General features: G+C 27.7%; 1 protein-coding gene across 1 annotated transcript in view; it reads left to right on the forward strand.

Annotated features, from left to right (window-relative positions):
• LOC107446844 (synaptic vesicle glycoprotein 2C-like) overlaps positions 1–23454 on the forward strand; it is a 145952-nt gene that overhangs the window by 48168 nt on the left and 74330 nt on the right. The window lies entirely within an intron of this gene.

Raw genomic sequence — 23454 nt, forward strand, 5'->3', positions numbered from 1 at the left:
TCGAAAAGTAAATTTAACCGAATAAATGATTTTATGCTTTGCTCTAAGATATCGAGATAAAATTATCAAATTTTACCACACTTACTAAATTTTATTGCATATTATAAAACTATATTTTATTGCTAATTTTATTCAAATTATTACCAAGGTGTTTAGATGTAAAATTTCAAGGTTTTTGGTGTTCCCATAGATTCAGAAACACGAGAAATTTTACCATATTCTTGTAGTTTTGACCGTACTTTTTTTTTCTCAGTGTATAGTTTAAAACTGCGGATTTGTTTCAAATATTGAAACTTTTTTTCAATACCTTATACTTGACTATTTTTTCTTGTCGAAAAGCTTCAAAAAACACTGTTATTTGGCAGTTTCAAATTACTTTTCTAATTCTATACCCTTTGAAGAATTCTTTCTTATCGGCATAAGTTTAGACAATCTCATCTCTCTCATTAGAAATCCACCAATATTGCGTTTAGTTCGTAGATCATGAGAATATCATTTTATTATGGGCATATACAAAACATTTTATACTTTCAAAGAAATAACTACAAGTTTCGTGTTAGAAGATGAACAGTAATCACGCAGACAAAGAACAGATATCACAAGTGAAGTAAGACTAAAGTTTATCAGCTATTTTCAAGACTTCTCACGCAAGATTCCAATTGACAGTTTATTCACATCAATTCAGGAAAAATCCATTTTTACGTTATTGCTTACCTAAATTTAAATGTTTCTTTATATTACATTTACTCGTATGTAACAGTAAATGTAAAAAATTGGTTATTAATAATATTATATAGATTGAAATTTAATAATTAAGTTAGTTAAGGAAATAATATTTTGAAATTGAGATTAGAGAGGTCATCAAGCTCTGGGACTTTAAGTGTAACATGGAAGACCAAAGATTGTTTTAACTTGTAAATTTCTTAAGAGATGAATTAAAGAGATGAAAGATTAAACCTTGAACAGTGGGCAGATATTTGAAAAAAAACATGGTTATTAGATTTATTGAGAGTGGAGGAGTAACTCTTTACGGTGTTTTTAATATTTGGTGGAATATTTGGCAAAATTTGGCGAATTTTAATATCTGGATGAATATTTTCAGAGTAGCAAGACAAATTGTATTAAAGTTTGCTATGAACATGGGCTAGATATAATACAAATAAAATAACTTTCATTATTTTAATCCGGGCTGTGGTAGCTCAGGCATAGAGCGTTCGCCTTTCAATTAAGTGAACCGGGTTCGAACCCAACCAAGGGCTAATCGATACGAATTCTGCACCCGTCTCGCACTGACCACAATACTGACATAAATTATCCTCATTGGTAGACAGATCATGGGCTAGAGTCCCCTTGTCATCAGGCAAACCGTGGGTGGTTTTCGTGTTTTACTCTCAATGTAACGCAAATGCGGGTTAGTTGAATCAAAAAGTTCTTCAAGAAGGAAAATTTATCACAATGCTTGCCCCTTCAGGAATTCCCTTGTCTTCTGGGTTGGGTTCAAAACTAAAACACTACGGAGTTGAACATCAGTTATCGAAAAACCCGAAATTGGGTCGGCTGTTTAACGAGAATGAATAAGATAAGACAAAGCGTTTAAGTCCACACGCAGCAGATGGTCACAGAATATAACTAAAATAAAATCCTAATTGTTTTGCATGGACCTCTCCTGCATATATGTAGGCCTTACAATCAAATTTCAAATTGGGGATAAGATAGATTAGAAGTTTTTTGTTGCAATTATTCCCCCTTGATGATCAAAACCGTTTCATGCCTTAGGTTAATTTGGAAGAGGATATGAGTATTAGTATCATTTCCTAGAGCTCATCAGGTATACTTTATAAGGCTGAGCTCTGGAAATATTTTTATGCCATGCTCAAAGACAACATGATAAGTTTACCACATTTACCGTACTTCAATAAAAATCATAAGGAGTTATTTTATAATTAATTTCCCCATAATCATTACTAAATCACTTTAGAAAAATTTACGAAGCTTTTTTGGTTTTCCCTATAGTCCTAAATATGGTAAATTTTACCATATTCTGATACTTTTGACCATATTTTTTTCCTAAGTGCATGAACCATAAGTGCATAAATTTTTTTTGAATACGACACTTTTTATGAAATATTGCAATAAAAATTCAATAGATATAGCCAAACTATAATTTTAGCATATAACTTTACATATGTTTTTATGTAATTATTATAACGCATATAACTTTTAACACAACAAACTATTTCCGTAATTTCCTTTTCTTTATTATAAATATGAGAGCAAAATTATATTATGTATCAAAAACTTTACTTATAATCAACAAAACAGTTGTAATCTTTAAAAGTAAATGTTAATTTATTTCATTCATTTAAATTGCATACATTTTATTTTAAAATCTCTGAAATGCGGAAACTCTGAAACATATTTTAAATTCCTAAAAATATAAAGAAATTTAACCTTAATTCTATTAAAACGTTATTTCTTTGATTCAACGCTATTAAAAATAAATTTCATTCGTACTAAACTGGATTCAAAATACAGTTGTGTTTATTAAATTAAAATTCGGGGAGATAAAGAAAATAATTTAGAATTATATATTTTGTTAGCCGATTAGTTACTGTCATTAAATGTAACAAACTTATGCTCCGGAAATAATGAGACCATAAACAAAACTTCATGTTTTGAAACAACTGCACTTTAAAGGATGAAATGATTTTTAAAGAAGGGAATAAAAGTTGCGGCCAAATCTTTTATTTGCAAATATTTAATATTGAAAAATCTAATAAGAAGGAATTACATGTTTGACTAATCATAAAATGAGTTTAAGGCTTTTTTTATTTTTACTGAAGGCAAATTAAATTTAAAAGTTAATGAAACTGATGATAACAAGATCATTAATGCTTTACTTCAAACTTTAATTGTAGTTATAAAATTTTATTACCCTTTTAGGAAGTTGAGAAACTGATTTCATGTCATAAAAGTATAACGAGATGGAAAAGTATTTTCAGAAGAGAAAGGAGAATTAAACCAAAATAAAAGAAAAAAAAACAACATTCAATTAAATAGTTTATTATTTTTTTTCGTTTTCAAACTACAATTTATCAAGATTTACTAAAACTTTTTCAAAGCGGTGAAGAATAAATTTTGATTGAGAATTATTGGTATATGAGTCCGGCATCGAAATACTGTTAACGTCATTGCTAGTGGGGGTAACTGCAATAATGATGAAATCATTTTTTTTCAATCACCATATTGCACCACTGAGTCGTAATGGCTCAGTGGTGCAATATGGGCAGTACGTACAATGTCGTATGAGCCGTGAGGGCTCCGTGGTTTAATTGCTGATACGTTAATGTGAAGAATTGTGATTGGATCTCCAATGATGGCTTGAACACCACCCCTCATATTGATAGGCGCAAAGTTACCTGGGAAATAAAGGGGGCTTGTGCGAAAAGTTACCCGAAATTTCCACAATCTTGCCGATGGAGCCGTGGTGGCTCAGAGGATAGAGCGTTTGCTTTCCAATGAGGTGAGCAGGGTTCAAATCACAGCAATGACAGGTCAATACAAGTTGCACAACCGGCTGGCACCGACTATTGTGATGTAAAATATCCTCAGTGAAAGACGGATCATAGGTTAGGATCCCCTTGCCGTCAGGCTAACCATGGGAGGTTTCTGTAGTCTTTCTCTCTATGTAACGCAAATGCGGGTTAGTTCAATCGGAAAGTCCTCCATAAAGGCAAATTTCACCCAATATTTGAACCCGGAGCTCCCTTGTCTTCTGCATTAGGTTTAAAATTACAAGATTACGGAGTTGAACAGTAGTAGTCGTAAACCCGAAATCGGGTCAGCTGTTTTACGACGGTTATAAAATAAAATAAAATTTTGCCGGTTGTCAATCTTCATGACCCCCTTCGAACAGATTTTTTAAACTGCATGTAATTAATTTAATGTAAAACTAAAACAAAATGCAAACGAATGTCTTCTGAAGAATTTTTCGAATTTTTTGTTTGGGAACTAAATAAATATCAACAATTTCTATTTTTGTCCCTTAAACTTAATCATATTAGCCGTAATAATAACAAAATAAATCATGTTTTTCTATATAAACTTTTATATTCATTAATTTTTCATTTTCTAAACATATTTTGGAAAATAACTATACATAATTAAAAAGTATTTACTTATAATTAATTAAAGAGACCTTAATTACAAATTTAATTTTTTCGGCTAATTGAACCAAAGTTCATTGTTTCTTACACGGGAAACAATTTTGCAAGAATAATGCTAGAAAGAAAAATAAGGAATCTCAATTTCCGCCAAGCTAATCCTTTTTTCAATATAATCACTAATCTTATTATTTTTAGTCAATTTTTTTTATTTTAAAATTATTTATCGATAATAAATATTTTAACTTTGCATTAGTGGAGAAAGAATATATATGACTATACATGAATGCTTTTAAGCTTACAAATACCTTTTTTTTTATATATAACTATCATAATTATATTATCTATCATTATATAATTATATAATTATATTATTAACTATCATTTTATGTATAACTATCATAATTATCATACACGAATATTGATTCTACAAAAAATCACAGCAAGTTTTCACATAGAATGCCGTTCTTACTGTAAGGAAAATGAAGTCATATATATTAGATACTTCCTAATCTCATGAGAAAGAAAAGGAAAACTTAAATAAATATTGTCTCAAAAGAATAGTGATCAATTTCATCTAATTAAAAAATATATTTAATTACATTTCATACCCTGGATTACTTCGATTTAATACCTGCGTGTTTCAATTTAGTTTTAAAAAGTATGCTTATTGTAAGTTTAAAACAATAGATTATCAGTTCAGACTGCGCCATTACTGTATAGAAAGGGTAATAATGCATTATTCTTAATCATGAAAATTATATCAATATGTAATGTTTATCGGAAAGATTATAAGTCTTAATATATTTTAACCAAAACCCACATAAAATAGGAATTCGGAATAATATTGTCCTTCTTATATTATTATCTTCCTAGTTGTTTATATTATGGAGAAAAAAAACATGTAAAGATCCTTTAATCCAATTTAATTATATCGATTTCACGTGGAAAGATTTTATTTTTGAGTATTTTGAAGGGGAATATTTTTTGACTAAATATAATATTTTTCAACAAAATATGCAAGTATTCTGTTATTTTTACTTTTATCAGATGCTTGATTTCATATGAAGCCCACGCCTTTTAATGTGGCATTGATTTATAATTAAATCAATTAATTTTTTATTAAGTACATTTTGACTTTCTAATTAAGCGCATTAAAGGAGAACGATTTTCTCCCGATTAATCTTGCGTTTCATGAAAGAATAACTGAGAAAAAATATGGTCAAAATTACCACAATATGGTAAAATTTACAGTGTTTTCGGCTCTATGAGAAGTGCAAAAAGCTCGTTTATTTTTGCCGAAGCTTTTTGATAATGATTTTGGTAAAATCATCACTAAAATGTAGTTTTGCAATGTGTATTAACATTTGATAATTTCATTATGATACTTTAGAGCATAACGTAAAATTCATTTATTCGGCTAATTTTACTTTTCGGTTTTGTATTTTTTACTAATTGTGTGATAGTACGAACTTTAATTTTGAGAACATGATTTTCCGGTAAACCATTACTGTATAAATGTAAAAATTACGAAATAAATGGTTCAAATACAGTATACCTAACTGAACAATTTTATTACGTAAGCGAAATTTCCGTAAGGCAATACTTCTTCAACGTGATTACGGATTGCTATGGTTGAACATGACCAAATAAGTTAACATATTATTAAAGTTTGCAGTTAAAATATTATTAAAGATTGCAACAAATCATACCCGTTTTCTTATTTCAAAGTACCACAATAATGGTTTAAAGCTAATAGATTTCTCTGAGAGTATAAAAGTTAGAATATGTTTGTCTGCGTATTTGCTCTAATTTGAGTATTTAATATGTGAAAATGGGTAGTATAATCAGTAAATTATAGTTCTTCAATGTAAAAAAAAACAATTATAAATTATAAATTACTTTCTTCTGTAAATTCAAAACAAAAGGACGCATTAAACTATGTTTGTTTGTATTATTACCAACATGTAAGGGACATTAAACAACGGACAGGTCGTAGTCCATACTTCAAATTTTGTTATTCTTTTTCTAATTATTTTACATTTTTGATATATTTGCATTACTAAATTTTCCTAGAAAATTTAAACAAAAAATTGGCTTATAACCATATAAAACACTAAATAGATGAGTCATTTTACTTGCAGTTGTACTTTGGAATCATCTGTATACATAATTATTGATAAAATAAATAAATTTTTGCTACATTTTTGCTATATTTGCATTACTAAATTTTCCTGGCAAATTTTAACAAAAAATTGGTCTATAACCATATAAAACATTAAATAGACGAGTCATTTTACTTGCCGTTGTACTTTGGAATTATCTGTATACATAATTATTGATATTATTGATTATTTGAACCTTTATTGATTGAGTCAATAAAGGTTCTAATTGTTTGATAGGGCTTCCTAAGTAATGACTAACTCTTAGCAGCTCTTATTATAAAATGTTTTAAAATATTTTAATAGTATTTCTTTGTTTGCCATATAGTTTTAATCATTATTTCCCTTTTGTTTTAAATTTTGATCAAATAATTAATAGAAAAATAGCTAATAGAAAAATAACCTCATTCAATTAATCATAAATTTTATAGAAGTTTGTGGAATTTTAAAAAATTTATTTAATTTTGGAAAGCTTTTCTAATTTAAAATCGGGGGAAAATTATTAACGCAATAAACGCAAATAGTTGGACAACTATCTTAGCAAAAAGTTTTAGTTTTCAAGAAAGAAGAAAGTCATTCTGCGCTTACCCAGAAGAAAATGTTTCGCTCGTTTTTGGTAAAAGAAAACCCTTAACGATATCCAATTAAAAGAGTGGACTAAAAACTTGGAGCTCATGTTTCACGTTCCATCACCCAAGTAGTGGTTTTTTGTTTGAAAACAAAAGAGCCACTTCAGTAATCCAATGAGAATAGAAAACATACTTCTCAATTCAATAATACCTTTCGAGATATCGTAAAAATAAAACATTTTAAGGAATTGTTCCTATGTTTTAGAAATAAATCTAATCGCTTCATTGAGCAGTAGAAATGTAACATTTGATGCAATAAGTTAATTAATTTTTCTTAACCTCAAAAGAGAATTTTTATGTTAACAGAGAACAAAAATCAATTTGCGTAAATATAAAAATAAAACTGCATCAAAATAAATCATGATACTTATTTTAGAACACGCCTTTTATTCAAAAAAAGTTGTACTTAAATTGTTTAACAATATATTTTAATAATAATAATATTAATAATATTGATAAATTTCAATAATAATAATAATAATATTAATAGATTTTGATAATAGTAATAATAATATTAATAGATTTTAATAATAATAATAATAATATTGATAGATTTTAATAATAATAATAATATTAATGGATTTTAATAATAATAATAATATTAATAGATTTAAATAATTATATTAATAGATTTAAATAATAATAATAATAATATTAATAAATTTTAATTATAATAATAATAATAAGATTAATAGATTTTAATAATAATAATAATAGATTTTAATAATAATAATAATAATATTAACAGATTTTAATAATAATAGTTTAATAGAAGATTTTTGTTACACAATCAAATAAAAAGACTGGTATTTAAGCAATTAAATTTCATTTATAACAATTAATTTCATTTTCTTGACCCTAAAATTGAAAATACATTTCCAATTATAGCTTTATATACTATTTAGCTTTATATACTATTATTAAATAATTTTTCTTTACCTCAAAGGAGTACTTTTATGTTAAAAAAATATTATTTTGCTTAGATATGAAAATAAAGCGGCATCAAAATAAATCATGATAATTGTTTTGGAACACGTTTTTCTTTAAATAACGATATATTTAATTCGTTTTTGTGCCTCAGTCGAATAAAAAGGCTGGTATATAAACAATTAAATTTCATTTATAATAATTAATTTCTTTTGTTAATCCTAAAATTGAAAGTAAATTAAATTGCATAAAGTATAAATAAAAAAAAGTTAATTTGTGTCAATGTAATAATAAAATCTTTCTTATTTTATAATGGTAAACATATGGAAGAACATTTTCAATTATTTTTCCTTCTTTTTTAGTAAAAGGAAATCTTTAATACCTTTTTTTGTAATTTTTTTAAATAAATCGGAGTTTAAACAATTAGTTTTTATATACTATTATTATAAATTTTTTTTTTAACTCAAAAAAGCATTTTGTGTTATCAGAGATGAAAATTTAATTTCTTTAATTATAAAAATAAAACGGTATTTCTTTTAATCAGGATAATTATTAAAAAATTAGTTGTTATATAATAAAATTAATTTTACTGAAAATCAATTATATTTAATTTATTTTTGTAACTCATTCGAATAAATACATAGAAAAATAAAAAAAAATTGTTTAAATTGCAAAACCTTTCTATTTTCATAATAATTCATGTTCAATAACAATTTTTATAATCAATAGGAATTTATCCCATCCAACTGTTTTTGAAAACATTTTGTTGTAAAAAGTGGATGCATTTAATAAACTTTTGTGAATCTTTCGAATGAAGACAAAGTTGATAATTAAAATTTATTTTTAATCTTTAATGATTAATTCAGTAATTCACTATTTACTAATGTCATAGAATTTTTAAAATATTTATATTATTTAAAGAAAATAAGAGTTTAATTGTAAATATAAAAATATTTTTTTTGTCTTTGTTAATATTATAATTTATTAAGAATAAGTTTATTTTTAAAAAGGCTGACATATTTATTTTAATTTTAAATCAGGATTCATATAATTCATAAAGGATTCATATAATTCGCAAAGTTTTCATATAAGGTTTAAGTTTGAAAAACTAAACTTTACATGCTCTTAATTTTTATCCTCAAAACTTAGAGAATGCTTAACAAAGATAACAATTTGTTTAAATATAAAAAAGATATATTTAAGCAAGCACTTAATATATACATTTTTGAAAGCGTTTTTCTGCGAAAAAAATGAGTTAAATATGTATTTTTAAACTTTAATTGAGAAATTGTATGAAATGTATTTAATAAAATAATAAAAAATGTGAATTTCTATGGTAAATATTTAATACTATTTAGTTTCAAAATTTCGGCCGATAAAAGAAATAATAGTTTTAATTCCAAGGATTAGATTTCTATTTTCTTATAAAGTAAATCTTATTAGGGACCAAACAGAAATATTATTAAATAATGACATCAGATAAAATTAAATTTCATGGTATTTCTTATGACAAAATCATTATAATTAAATTATTATAGTCAAAAAATCATTATAGTAAAAAGATAAATAAATATTTGCGCGTAATGTTTAGAAACTCCATTTTTTCCAACTTTTTTCAAGTTATAATTGCAATGTGCTTTAAGGAAATAAATGGTTACAAGGAATGGTTACAATAAATGGTTTAAATTAGTCAAATAGTATAAATTTTCTTTAATTTGAATGTGCTGAATAATAATAATTTTTTAAAAACTGCTTTATATCAGTTTTACTTCCACAATTCAAATATGAACTTAAGGCGATTGAGAAACAAAAGTAAATATTTAATTTTAAAGGATTAAATCTTGTGTTAATATACAGTTGAAGAAAAACTATAGCTTAATTTAATTTTTACTCACATGATCTGATTAATTTTTTTTAAGTCGAGATCTGACTTGACGAGATCCTGTATTTAATCATAAAATTAAGAAGAAAAAAAACATTGATTTAATATTTAAAAAAATAAAAAATCATGATGTTAATCCAAATATAATCCAAATATAATGTAATTTTCCCAAATATTCTTGGGAAATTTACCTCATTGAAAATATTTATTGAAGCTTTTCGAACGTTCGTTGAAATTTCATTCCATTCGAAAAGCTATGAAATTACCCTTATTTTTTTTTCAAAAATTATATGCCTACAACAATGAAGAAGCAATGTAAAGTTACTCACATGTAAAGTTACCCACATGGAGTAAAAGATTCTGGTAAAATCACACTGTATGGTAATAATATTCCTGTTAAAAAAAACTATAGACAGTGATAGCATGGTTGGTGGGGTGCTAGGGGTCGAGACTTCAACCCCAGCCGGCGCAACATTTTGTGCACAAAATGTTGACTGGCGCACGTTGAATCTGTTGGGTCACAAAGTCTTTCATGTTCCCATAACAAATCAAACCTCTGGGGGTTCTGAATTGAAGATTGATCGCTCCCTGGTTCAGATCAAAATTACGATCTGTAGATGAATAAATGGGTGAAGGAATGGGGCCACTCTATAAACGAGTTGTGATGTGTCTGAGTCTGACATCTATGGCGTAGAACATGCTGAAGTTGCATTATGTACCATAGATGGTGCCTCTGAGAAACAAGAAACGTGCCATCTGCCTTAAATTCGCTTGGTTTCACCGAGCAAGCTTGCTAGTATTTGGCAAATCTCATTGGAAACAATAGCAACAAAAAGAAAACTATAAATATGGTTAATAAAACACCAAATATTTGACATTTAAACTATTCATTTGGTAATTTTTCCATTCATATGTTCATGATTTACAAAAAATTCTGATTTTCGATAATATTTTTCCTTATTATCACGCATTTAGTAAAAAAGGTGGAACTGAAAATTACATTTAACCGAATGAATGGTTTTTATGCAATGCTCTAAGATGTCATGAACTGTCAAATATAATTATATTAATCGAATTGTCACATAATGTTTTATTGTTACATATAATTTTCATAAAACCATATTTGACTGCTAATTTTACTAAAGTCAGTATCAAGTTATTTAGTTTAAAATAGTGAACTTTTCCAATGGAGTTAGAAGCACGGTATTTTTTACCACATTCTACTATTTTTGAATATACATTTTTTTTCAGTGTACGAACTGCGCAACTGGTTTAGTGGTAAACTAATGGCAATAACTATTCTGCATTTATTGCTCTTTATGAGTATGCAAGCATGTTTTGCAGCAAATAAATGAAAAACGCAGAATATGGTAGTGATGGGGACGAAACAAATAAAAAATCATGATTTAAATCTGCAGATATAGATTTTTCCAAGAAATTTTAAAATTTTCCAAATCACTTCATTGATTCCGGCAGCATTAATATCAGTTTGGACTCTTCTAAGGCTCCTATACTGTCAGAGCTGATCTATCAAACAATATTGGAGCAAACAAGCTCGCAAGTTAACGTTATGTTAGTATTGTGCTTATGTTAGCTCTTTGCTCCAAAAATAGATGATAAGTCGACCTGTCTAATTCAGGGGCTCTAGACTATGCTTGTTATATGTTGAACTATGCATGCCGAACAGCAATCACAAAAAATTCAAATATAATATATTTCAGTGAAAATAAAAAATTAAAAGCGAAAATCATTTTTAAACCGTTTCTGAATCATATTTGTACATTTAAGCTTTTGTTTTTGATAAATTCAAGCAACTCGGGTATACCGATCTTCCTGATTTCATTAGAGAACTGTTTCGGTCATTATAAACAATATTTTTAATAATGTGGATTAGACTAACAATATTATTAAGAGATGTGGAATAAAAAAATCAATATATAATAATAAAAATAGATATATTGTCTGAGGAGTTATGTAAAACATGTCGAACATTTTTTTCCAATGCTAAAAAAATATATGTATAAAATACATATATGTGCATAACAAATATACACTTATTAGATTATACATATATACATACAATACTTATATTATACAACTATATAAAAAATATATCAGAATCTTCAGACTTATTCAGATAACATCACAATATGACAATCACTTTCGAAGTTGCGCGTTTTGTAAAGTTGAATTTTTTCAACTGTTGATCACCTATCTAGTGACTACCTATCTGATTAATTTTTATCCATTTCTAAACAGTGTCTAATACGTTTTAAAAAAAGTATTGCATTTTTAAACTTTTTATTTAATAATTTCATATTTAAAAAAATGCATCATTACTACATAATTGGTGTTCAGGAAAATATTCAAAAATTAATATTTAATCATCGAACATAAATAACTTTCTTAGGGTTAAAGCATTTTTAAAAGTGGATGCCTTAACCAAATAAAGATAATGTGTATACTTTTTTATACGGATGTAAAAAGCTAAACAACGTAAGTAAAAGACAAAGAGTAACAGAAATACAATGCCTTTGATTCTATAAGCAAGATCTTTTCTTAATATTAAAATATAGAATGACAGACAAACTATTTGCAGCAAGGAAAATAAGTGATTGATCAATAGGGAAAATCGTGGTCTTGAGTTTATTTTATTTTATAACCGTTCTTGAACAGTCGATTCAGCTTTGAGTTTACGCCTATGTTCAACTTTGTAGCCTTGAAATTTTGAACATTTAACAATTTTGACGAGGGAACTTCTGAATCAGAATATTGGAAGAAATTTGTCTTCGAGGATATTTTGATAGAGTTAACCTACATTTGCGTTACATAGAGAAGAAAACCTCCCCGCGGTTAGCTTGATCGCCGGGGAACTCTAATCTATGATCCGTGACCCACTGAGGATATTTTCCGCCTTCACTGTGGCAGATGTGAGTAGCGTTCGAGATTCGCATCAACCAGCCATCGCTGAGATTCTAACCCGGCTCACATCATTGGGAGGCAAGCGCTCTATCCTCAGAGCCACCATGGCTCTCTTGCATTTATTGGACAAACTAGACGTCTCCTTAAGCTTAGATTTAAAGAAAATCAAATATATAGTTAAAAATAGGGTACAAAGCAATCCTTCATTGCCTTACATATCTAAAATTTTAATCCTAGGTTTGAGTTTTCTTTTTTTTAAATCATTCAACATTGCTCTTCTGCCGTCGACATTGACTTCTGAAAAACATTTATTAGTTTGAGAAAATTTAAAAATTTAGTTAATGATTTATCTTATTCTAATTTCTATATCTTGTACACCTATTGTTTTGACCCGATTCATCCAAAACCTTGATTCTTCCTTTCTTTGAATTTTTTGTCAATCTCGGCCCTTTTCTCCTACTGGTTAAAACACTATTTTCCTATACAAATTGTTTGTAGCGTGTTTTCTTCCACCATTCTGTTCTCTGTGTAGAAAGTTCTTGTTTAAAAAACCGAAAAAAAGTATGTCTGTTTTGATGAAAATATTTGTGCTTTATCAATGTTGCTTAGCTTTATTCAAATATTTTTATTTTTTATATTTTTTTATTTATATTATGTAATATTTATATTTTTTTCATGTTTAATTTTCTAAAAAACTAAAAAATTTTTTTCATTAAATTTTAGAAACATTCGTTTGTAAAGGAAGTTTAATATTTTTAGCAAAAGAACAAAATTAAAATCCTTACATATTATCAGTTTAGTATTTTTATCGTAATACTTTTAAAGTGATTTAATTTTTTTATTATTATAATATTTTTTACAGAGCTTTCTAAAAACAGCGATAAATATGTAGCTAATATTATGATGATTTTTTTACAGCAAAAATACATTCTAAAAACAAACAATGGAGCTTTTAAAAATATAGTTTCAAAAACTGGCATTTTGCCATTTAGGAAACAAATACTTTTGGAATTTTTTAGACATTTTAAAAATTCAAAGAAGCACTTCTGCTACGGTTCTGATATCACTTCTTTTTCCAGAGATACAAATGTTATTTTAGTCTCACATAAAATATTCATAATTCTATTTTCATGTAAGATATGTTTTAAGTTTTATTCTTCAACTAGTCCATTTTAAATATCTAATATTTATGCCTTAAAATTATGTTTTGATTATACATGAACCGTAGCAGAAGTATTATGAAATATTTCGTAGAAAATAAATAATAATACTTGTGCTCGAAAGTTTTTACAACAGATCAGTGGCGTAATCTTAATGTATGTTTGAAGGGGGTTATCTTCTTCCTATATGTATATATATATANGGCTTAGGTATATATATATATATAGTATATGATTCAACCAAACTTTCCCAAAAACTACGCCACTGCTACAGATACAAAATGAATCATAATGCTTTATAAAGTAATTTTTCTAAAAAATAATATGTAGCTTAATTTAATATATATTGTTTTCATTTGGTCGTTAAAATATACTGAACATTTTTTGTAATTAGTTCAATTCATTTAAAATATTTAATTTAATGACATTACAAATATTTTTTTTGGGATGCTTGTTATATTTACCTCTTTTTTTAATGAATTTAAAACATTTAATTTTGATGAACTCAGAGCAAATATTTAGAATATTTGATACGATTCTCTGTTAATTTACTTGGGTTCTGGTTCAAACGCTAATAAAGTATTTTTCCTTCTTTTTGCAGTGTTAAAGAATAAACCGGAAAATTCTCCATGCGTTTCCTTAAAGGAACTTTTTTTAGATATTTCAAATGTATTATAAATTTTTTCATAAGTATATAGCCGCTTAGGCTCTTTAGTTGCTAAGGATTTAGACTACAGCATCTGCATCCGATGTTCGATTCTCCATTCAAAAAGCTGGGTACATGGTCGAATTTGCACTTTCTTCGATCTCTCTTTTTGTAATTGGAATCCCACTATTACGTAATGACACTGTTGATTATATAGCCGGAAAAATGGCATAATGTTTAAGAACTGGGAAGTAATTTGTGTAGATTAAACACAAATGTGTAGATTATACACAAATGTAGATTATACACAAATGTATACACATGTGTGCAGTTATGCGAAAATTTATATAGATTTCTGCATAGTATTTTACATAGTTTTGCATAGTTTTATAGTTTGCATAGTTTTACATATAGTTTGCATAATTTATGCAATTTACGTAATTTTACGGAGTTTATACAGATTTGTACATAGTTTTCATAGTTTTTAGAAATTACTGAGTCTTTTATAAATATTCTTCTCTCTCTTTGCAGAATTGTTCCATTTCTAATTAATTGTAATTTTTATGAAATTCTCGATATATTCATGTGCTTTTACAAAATTCCTTTTCCAAGTATATCAGTTAAATATAACTGTATTTCTTATTTTGCATTGCAGCGTGTATTTGCGTTGCCAGCAGCAAAATTATAGACTGATATTATGAAAATGCTTATGGGACTCTAAAATAAATCGCACCGTTTTCCAGTTTTCATTTTCAGATGATTATATTCATAAGTATATTGATTCAAATAGGCCATTCCATAGCCTTTTAACGTCTTCGTATTCTACTAACCGGATTTTCGTGCCAATACTGCTTAACAAGCACTCCCTTGAGAAATAAGTATTTCTTCAGTCGTACCCAGAACACGCTAAATCGTGTCACGAAGAGGTCAGTGATTTAGAGGAACAGATATTATTATAGTATTTCGCGAACGGAATGTTTTACAACAACGAAATTTATGGATAAATCTTTTAGGATAAATCCATTTCTTTTAGTCGAGTTAATTTTGTTATAGCACGCATATTTTATAATTGTGATTAGACGAATCATTTTTGTAAAAGAAATTTGTTAGAAACAAGTTATGGTCAGTACTCAAAATTTTTTAAAATCTTTACAAACTCTGCAGGCCTGCACCACCACAGTTGATAGAACACGTGCCCGAATAAAACCCTTAATGAAAATTTAAAAATATGATTTCTTTGAAAATTTGAAACATGCAAAAAGTTATATTAACATTAAGCAGCCTAAACGATCACTCACTTGTCTAAAATATAGGGACCATGTTGTACAGTGCGGAAAAAAAACGAACCATCCTAAATAGCTTTCAATCTAATGATTGGATCTTCACGCTCTAGGACTCAATTTAAATGGTTCGAGGGATTGACCTCAAATAAGTCAATTAATTAGTGCAGACGATATCTTAAGTTACGAAAGCAGACACAATCACGTACTTTCTCTGAATAAGCAAAACTTTCTTTTAGCAGATTCGGATTTCTGACATTCCCCCCCCCCAATGAAAAATATAGGGGGCAGCCACAATATGGGAAACTTGGCCAAAGAATTACCTTGTTTTTTGTTCGCCAAGATGGGAAATATTGTTCCCTTAGTTTGATCAGAAGAGCCGTCAGAAGTTTGAAACCCTTAATGTTAATTTTATTTTTTACGTATTTCACCAACTTTTTAATCGAACTAGAAGTTTTTTTGCACACAATTGTAAATATCGATTACCCAACTTTGTATTTAATATTTCGATCACAAAATATCGATCACAAAAAGATTAAAAACAAATAAATCAATAAATAAAGTTGATGGATAGATTATAATAAAGGAATACGATACTCGCATAAGAATTTATGAAATTCTGCAACGGTACGCAGAATATTTTTTTTTTCTAGGAAATAATTTACTTGATATTTAAGAAAAAAAGTATTCAGATAGTATATGTAGAATTGTTATTAAATTTCCTAAGTCAATGTAGTTTCATTTTATTTTGAGTTTATCGTAGGTATTTTATATGTCAATAATGTAGTTTTTTAAATGCTTCTTGGAAATATTTTCTTGCATATTAGGTTGTTATCTTATTTGAATTATTTATTTAGAATTCGAGAGAAATTCGATTTATAGAACAACGTTGAGGTTAAAAATTTAGAAACATGCTCGCAATTATTATTCGTTTTTTTTTTCTTCAAATGTTCGTAACCGAGACGTTGAAGTGCATCTATTAATAAAACTAATTTGTCGTGGAAGTAAGAAATATAATTATGAAATAAATAATCCAAAAAGCTTATTAAGCTTAAGAAATATTATTTCAGTTAACTTGTCGTCACTGCATCGATGTTTTAGTCATGAAATAGTGTAGAAATGAAATTTAACTGATTAGTATCATATAGTATCACCTCTATATAGTTGACATGAGAATTGCCTATATTTAGTAACTTTATTATTTGGTGTTTAGTTGTTACTGCTAACTTAACTATGTAATCACAAAATAATTGTTTTATTAACTGACAATTTCAAGCTTTATTAATAAAAAGTAAGAAAAATAGAAAAATATGTCTTCAAATTAATAGCGTGCATTAAATATAATACTTTACCTTCATAATTAATTAAATCCTAATGATAAATTAATTTATATTTTGATACTAAAAAAAGAAAAACTTGGAGTTGGAGGTGATTAATGTGCATGTTTTATGTGACAAAGTAATATTTGAACAGTCACATACACTGTGAGAAAGGAATTCTCTTAACGGTTTTTTAAGGAATCTATAGAAGAAATAAAACCGAAAAAAAGATCAAACAAAACTATAGAAAAAGCGCCTTGGTTGCCATAGCAACTGAAATATTTGCATGGAACGACCTTGATTATTTTTGTCTTCTGCAGCGTAATCAATGATTCTCAACAGCTGCGCTCTTGAAAACGAAAAAGAATTTCAGGTAATGTTGGCAAATAATTTATCTAATTAATTTATCTAATCTTTAAAATTAATGCGACAGTAAAAACTGTCGAACTTTTTATGATTTTGTATGATATAAAACTGAAATGAATTTTTCAAAAAATCTATCTCAAATTTAATGGTTAAGATGTGATTATGACATAACACTTTAAATTAAATTTAAAAAAATGTTTCAGGTTCTTCTATTCTTCTGTAAATAGAACTTGATGAACGAAATTCAGAATTCTTGGAATATTAAATAAGAATTATGCATCGATTTCTACAGCCCATTAATATGCTTAAATTAAATATGCATTATTTAAAATTCCAGTAATTGCTATGCATTTATAATGGAATTTTAATGAATTTTATTAGATGAGGAAGAATTATGAGTAGCCTTTTTTTTATTTTCACGCTACTTTGAAACTTTATTTTTATTTGTTGAGGAAAATAACTAAAAAAATCTAAATTTAAGATGATGATGAAAATAATTCTCAACATGCTCGTGAAACAAACTTTTTTTTGCATCGACTACTGTACTTGTTATTTATTACACTATGAAGAACTTTTAAGTACTGCATCCATCATATGTCTTTAAACAGGAACTTTGAACAAGAAAAAAGCAAAATAAAAATTTCATTATTTTCTTTGTAAATGAATTATTATTTATGAAAAGAATATAATCATAAGCAGTTTGTAGGGAGACTTTGCCATTTCACATGTCATTCCATTTATTTTAGTACGTAAGCTTTGAAGTAAATGCTCATGCTCGCAATTTTTCGATCCTGCGTATCTTAATGTTTTGTTAACGTGTCATAAAGCTATAACTGCGCTGTTAAAGTAGATAGCTCAAAACGCTATTGTTTATAGCTAATAAAAGGTACCGGTGAGAGACATGTATGAACTTTTTAAGATATATATATATATATATATATATCAATCATTCATCAAATTTTTTATTTCTTCGTTATTTCCATGCATATTACTAAAAAGAATATTAGATTGATGTTGCATAATTCTACCAAGTAATTGAACGATTTGAGTTTAGAACGAATCTTTTACAAAATCATTCTGCTTTCGAAATAATTAGTTTGCAATATTTCCATACGTATTAGAAACTCGTAGCCAATTACCGTTCATTCAGTGATCTCCGTCCACTCATTACTTTAATGCTTCTAACTTACACATTTGTAAAATTTCTCTCTCTTATTCACGTAGGTTTGCACTTCTTTGAAACTGGAGCAAGTGCGCTTTAAGAGTGTGCATGCGTAATTACATCATATGAGCCGCGATGGCTCGGGGGATAGAGCTGCCACCTTCCAATGAGGTGAACCGGGTTCGAATCCCAGCGATGTCTGGTCGATACGATTTCCGCATCCGGCTTGTACCGACCTCAATGCTGACGTGAAATATCCTCAGAGATAGGTGGATCAAGAATTAGTGTTCCCTTGCCACAAGGCTAACCGTGGGATTTTCTCGTGTTCTTCCTCTCCGTATAACGCATATACGGGTTAGTTCCATCAAGAAGTCTTCCACGAAGGCAAATGTTTCCCAATACTTGATCCAGGTGTTTCCTTGTCTTCTGGACTGGTTTCAAAATTGCAAGGCTACGGAGTTGAGCATTAGTAGTCGCAAACCCGAAAATTAGGTTGGCTGTTAAATGACGGTTATAAAATAAAATTACTTTATATGTAAGGAAGCGTACGGAATAATGTGTAAATATGCAAAATATCTTTAATATATTTCGTTCGTTACTCTTTCGTTTATTGTTATAAATTGTTAATAAGAATAAATACTTTATCTTTCAAAATGCAATTTTAATGAAAAACACAATCTTTTCACCTTGTACTTTTGATTATGGTTTCTTAGTCAAGCATATTTCCACCAACACGGAGATTTGCTACCCGTAATAATTGTAGTTAAATGAACTTAGTCAAGAGATTTATTTTTTCTGAAAGGGCATATTTTTTCAAGGTAAATTTATTGCAAATCAAATATTGTTTTTTGGATTTTTTAACATAGGTAAATAAATTTTATTTTTCAGAGATAGAATCTACGAGAAAAGATTTAGTTTCGCCTTTATACGGGTATGACTGAAAAGCTAAAGGTGAGTTCGTAAAGTTCGTGAGTTGGTAAAGCTGAGTTCGACACGGATGAGAAAATTTCTACATTAATATTTTTTTCAAGTTTTTCAACTTAACATTGATATAAATTTTAAAGTTTTAAGAGCTAGGGATAGGAATATACAAATTTGGATACACTAATTTGCTAATATGTAATTCAATTGAAATTTTTTAATGTACAGTGTGTCGAAAATATTAAAGTTTAATTGCGCGCAATTTCAATTTTGCAAATTTTCTTCCACCTCTGATCGCAAAAAGGTATAATTTAAATTTAATTATGAATATTTTGATTTAAACCAATTTAAAAGTTGTAAATCTTAAAGAATAAATCGTTTGAATTTAATTTCTCGTGGGAGGTATAGTATTACTACCAAATGTAGGGAAAACTTAAATAAAACAAGATTTTTTTTAAAGAAAGTAATCAGAAATATGTCATCATTTAACTGTATTTTAAAAATAAAAATAAATATAAAAAATTAAAAATTTCTATACCTTGCGCTGCGATCAAGGATTCTTAAGGATAATATTAATGGTTTAGTTTAGTCTTCTGGAAAATAAAACCTATAGTGAAAATTGAATTGAAAGCAACAATCTATCTCATTTTTGTCTTGTATCACATCTAAAAATAAAGAAAAGTTTCTCCAAAGCAGATATATAAGTATACATACTACTTCAAATTTATCAGCTTACTCCGAAGTGAACTGGAGCAAGCAATGATAAGGCAAATTGATGGTTTAGGTGGAAGTTTTTCCATTAAGAATTGATATATTGTCATTAAAATACGAAGTTGAAGAGGTAAAGTGTTTCAATTTTATGTTTTTCTTTGTTGATATATCCTCTTCTTTTGTTGTTTCAAACTTCCCTCACTCTTTTAAACTTCTATAAATGATATTTAAATTACAGTTTCAAAATAAAAATATTTATTATGATAGTCCTACATAATGACATTCCTAACCACAAAGAATTCTTATATTTATAAGATGGGTGAGTTTTCCTTCCAAGATAGTACATAAGATAGTACTGAAATCGTCTCCAAACTGTATAGAATTTATTTTCTATTTTTAGAAAAGGTCACAACATTTGTAATGTGAAGAAAAATGCGCATCAATCCTTTTGTACCCTTTCGTTGCTTCCTTCTGAGTAGTGTATCTAATTAATAAGAATTCCGATAGCTACATTTCAAACTAACAAAAATTTATGCTCTTATGTCAGTGAGTACTTTTCGAAAAATAAAATGCTCTTCGAACCGTAATATCAATAGCTTGAATCATAATATGTTGTAAATTTCTTTGCTACATAAGATACGCTGTTAAATTTTTTAATGTATTATTACAGCAAAAAATCGGCAGTAGTCTGTCTATTTTTCTGTCTGTGAAGATTACGGTTAGAAAACATTTATTTTCTTTACTGTTCCGAAACCATTTACAACTCGTACAGTTAAAAAACTGTGATTACAAAACTATAAGGTTTTATAACCATTTACATCTAGTAAACCATAAAAAACCTTAAAAATGAAATTTGACTGGACATTTTATAACCATCGTTGAACAGTCGATCCAATTTTATGTTTACAACTGCCAATGTTCAACTTCATACATTTGTAATTTTGAGCCCAATCCAGAAGACAAGAGAACTCGTGAATCTAGTTTTGGGAGAAATTCACCTTTGTGGAAGACTTTTTAATTGAAGTGACTCGCATTTGCGTTACACGAAGAGGAAAACCACACTAACCTCCTACGGTCAACTTGATGGCAAAGTAACTTCAACCCATGATCCATCTACAACTGAGGATATTTTACTTCAGAACTGTGGTCCGTGCTAGCTTGGGGCGGAAATCATATCGACTAGTCATCAGTGGGATTTGAACCCGGTTCAAATCATTGAGAAGCGAGGGCTCTTTCCTCTGAGGCACCACGACTCTTGCTTAGACATTGGAGTTAGCTTAGGTTAGATTTTTCGCGTGAAATAATGGTGATTATAGTTAGGTTGTGGTTGAGTAGTGTTTTGTTAAATGAACTCCTTAATGTGATTTAATTGATTTTTTTGGTGGGGCCATCTATTCCGAGGGATGGGAAATACTAGAATTTTGTGCTGCCATCTATGCGCAGCTGAAAGTTTCGTTTTCCAATATTTCAAGATCACCAATTGAGAAGTGCATTTCATTGGAAACTCTTTACGTGATGAAGGAATTGAAGAAATGTTGCGGTGTCAATGATAGGAATCAAACCCCTGCCTCTCATGAGATTGACAAATTAGCCATCTCGGCTAAAGTGTGTACCCAGCTGCAAGGAAGATAGTGACTTCCTAAGGTTGGTTTAGTTGACCCGGATAAAATTCTTGTTGTTTAACCGTATTTAGGTGAGAATAGTTAACTAACGATTTTTCTCACAGTTTGCAGTTCGAATACTTTCTTTTTATGATTTTAATGGTTTGGTTGAATGTAGTAAGATTACAATTGAATAAATTACTATTTAACCATTTTTCTGAAAAATTTCTAACAGTGTAGGGTGTTAAACTGAATTGTGTTTACATTGAATTTGAATCGTAATATCTAGTAATCCCAAAAAAATGTGATAATATTTTTCAATTTGGCAATATATTTAAGGTTGAATAAATATAAATAGTAATATGGTTTAACTGGTTTCAAAATTTCCAATATTTTATTTTATTAAAAATAAAAACAAGAGTAATTTTATAAACCAATATTAAAAAGTTTGAAGTAAAGATTTGCATTTTTCCTCCTAAATTTTTTATGCATAAATTTTATGTTTCTAATTTTCGAACTTCTTATAAAATACTTCACTTAATTTGTTAGCAAATAATTAGTACTTATAAATAATCACTGATAACTCTGATTTTTGCGAGAACATTTACCATAATTTAAATAAATAGAGTAGGAAATTTAATGCTTATTTTCAAAAATAACAATAAATGTTTTTGTTCACAAAAAATAAGGAAAACAATTTTATCCATGATATCAAAATTTCAGCATTTTTTGCTCTGCCCTTCTATTTCAGTTATTATATTATCTTCTTATTCGAGTAGAATAAACTGTATAAGTAGTTTCTTCCTGAAATGCAATTTATTCTTTGAAAGGATTCCTTCTTTCAGAATGAAATATATATTAAATATAATCGAAAAACATGCATATTTTTTATTTTATCAAACACTGCTATATGAAAAATCTTTATACATCGTTTGTATCAATTTATTACAAATTACGTGAACTTAAAAATTTAAAAAAAAATAAATGGAATAAAATGTTTCCAAAAGGGTACAAAATTCAAAATATATTGAATGATTCCCAAAGCTTTACCTTATAATATTCAGTCTCCAATATCCTAGCATGATATTTCAACAAAAAATGTATATAATTATGAAAAATAGCAATTGATAACTGCAAGATAGTTAAAAAAATTCATAAAATTACATAAATTATTTATTAGTTGAACCATGTTGTTATAGATATTGTAAACCTATTTATTTTATATGTATAAAAAAAGATTGGGAAAGTGATTGACTTAAAATTTATATATAAAGAACCAAAATATTTATTATACACATTGCATTATATTTACAATATTTATTATACACAATGCGATATTTATTTTACACAGTGCAATAATCATAATAATGCATTATCGTATATGATAGCTAGCCAATTAAATTCATTACTCACAATGCATTTATACGCAGAGCTAAGAAAATATTTTAAATTAACAAATTAATTCATTTGCATATTTTATTTTTAAATTTTGTTAAAATTACCGGCTGTCCCAAAAATGATTCGTGGTTTGGAAAAAAAAACTAAAAATAACAGTTTGCTTCCTTTTGAAAAATTCCGAAGCTAAAAACTAGATTATTCTCAA

Source organism: Parasteatoda tepidariorum, chromosome 3, assembly GCF_043381705.1.
Source record: "Parasteatoda tepidariorum isolate YZ-2023 chromosome 3, CAS_Ptep_4.0, whole genome shotgun sequence".
NCBI classification, from domain to species: Eukaryota; Metazoa; Arthropoda; class Arachnida; order Araneae; family Theridiidae; genus Parasteatoda; species Parasteatoda tepidariorum.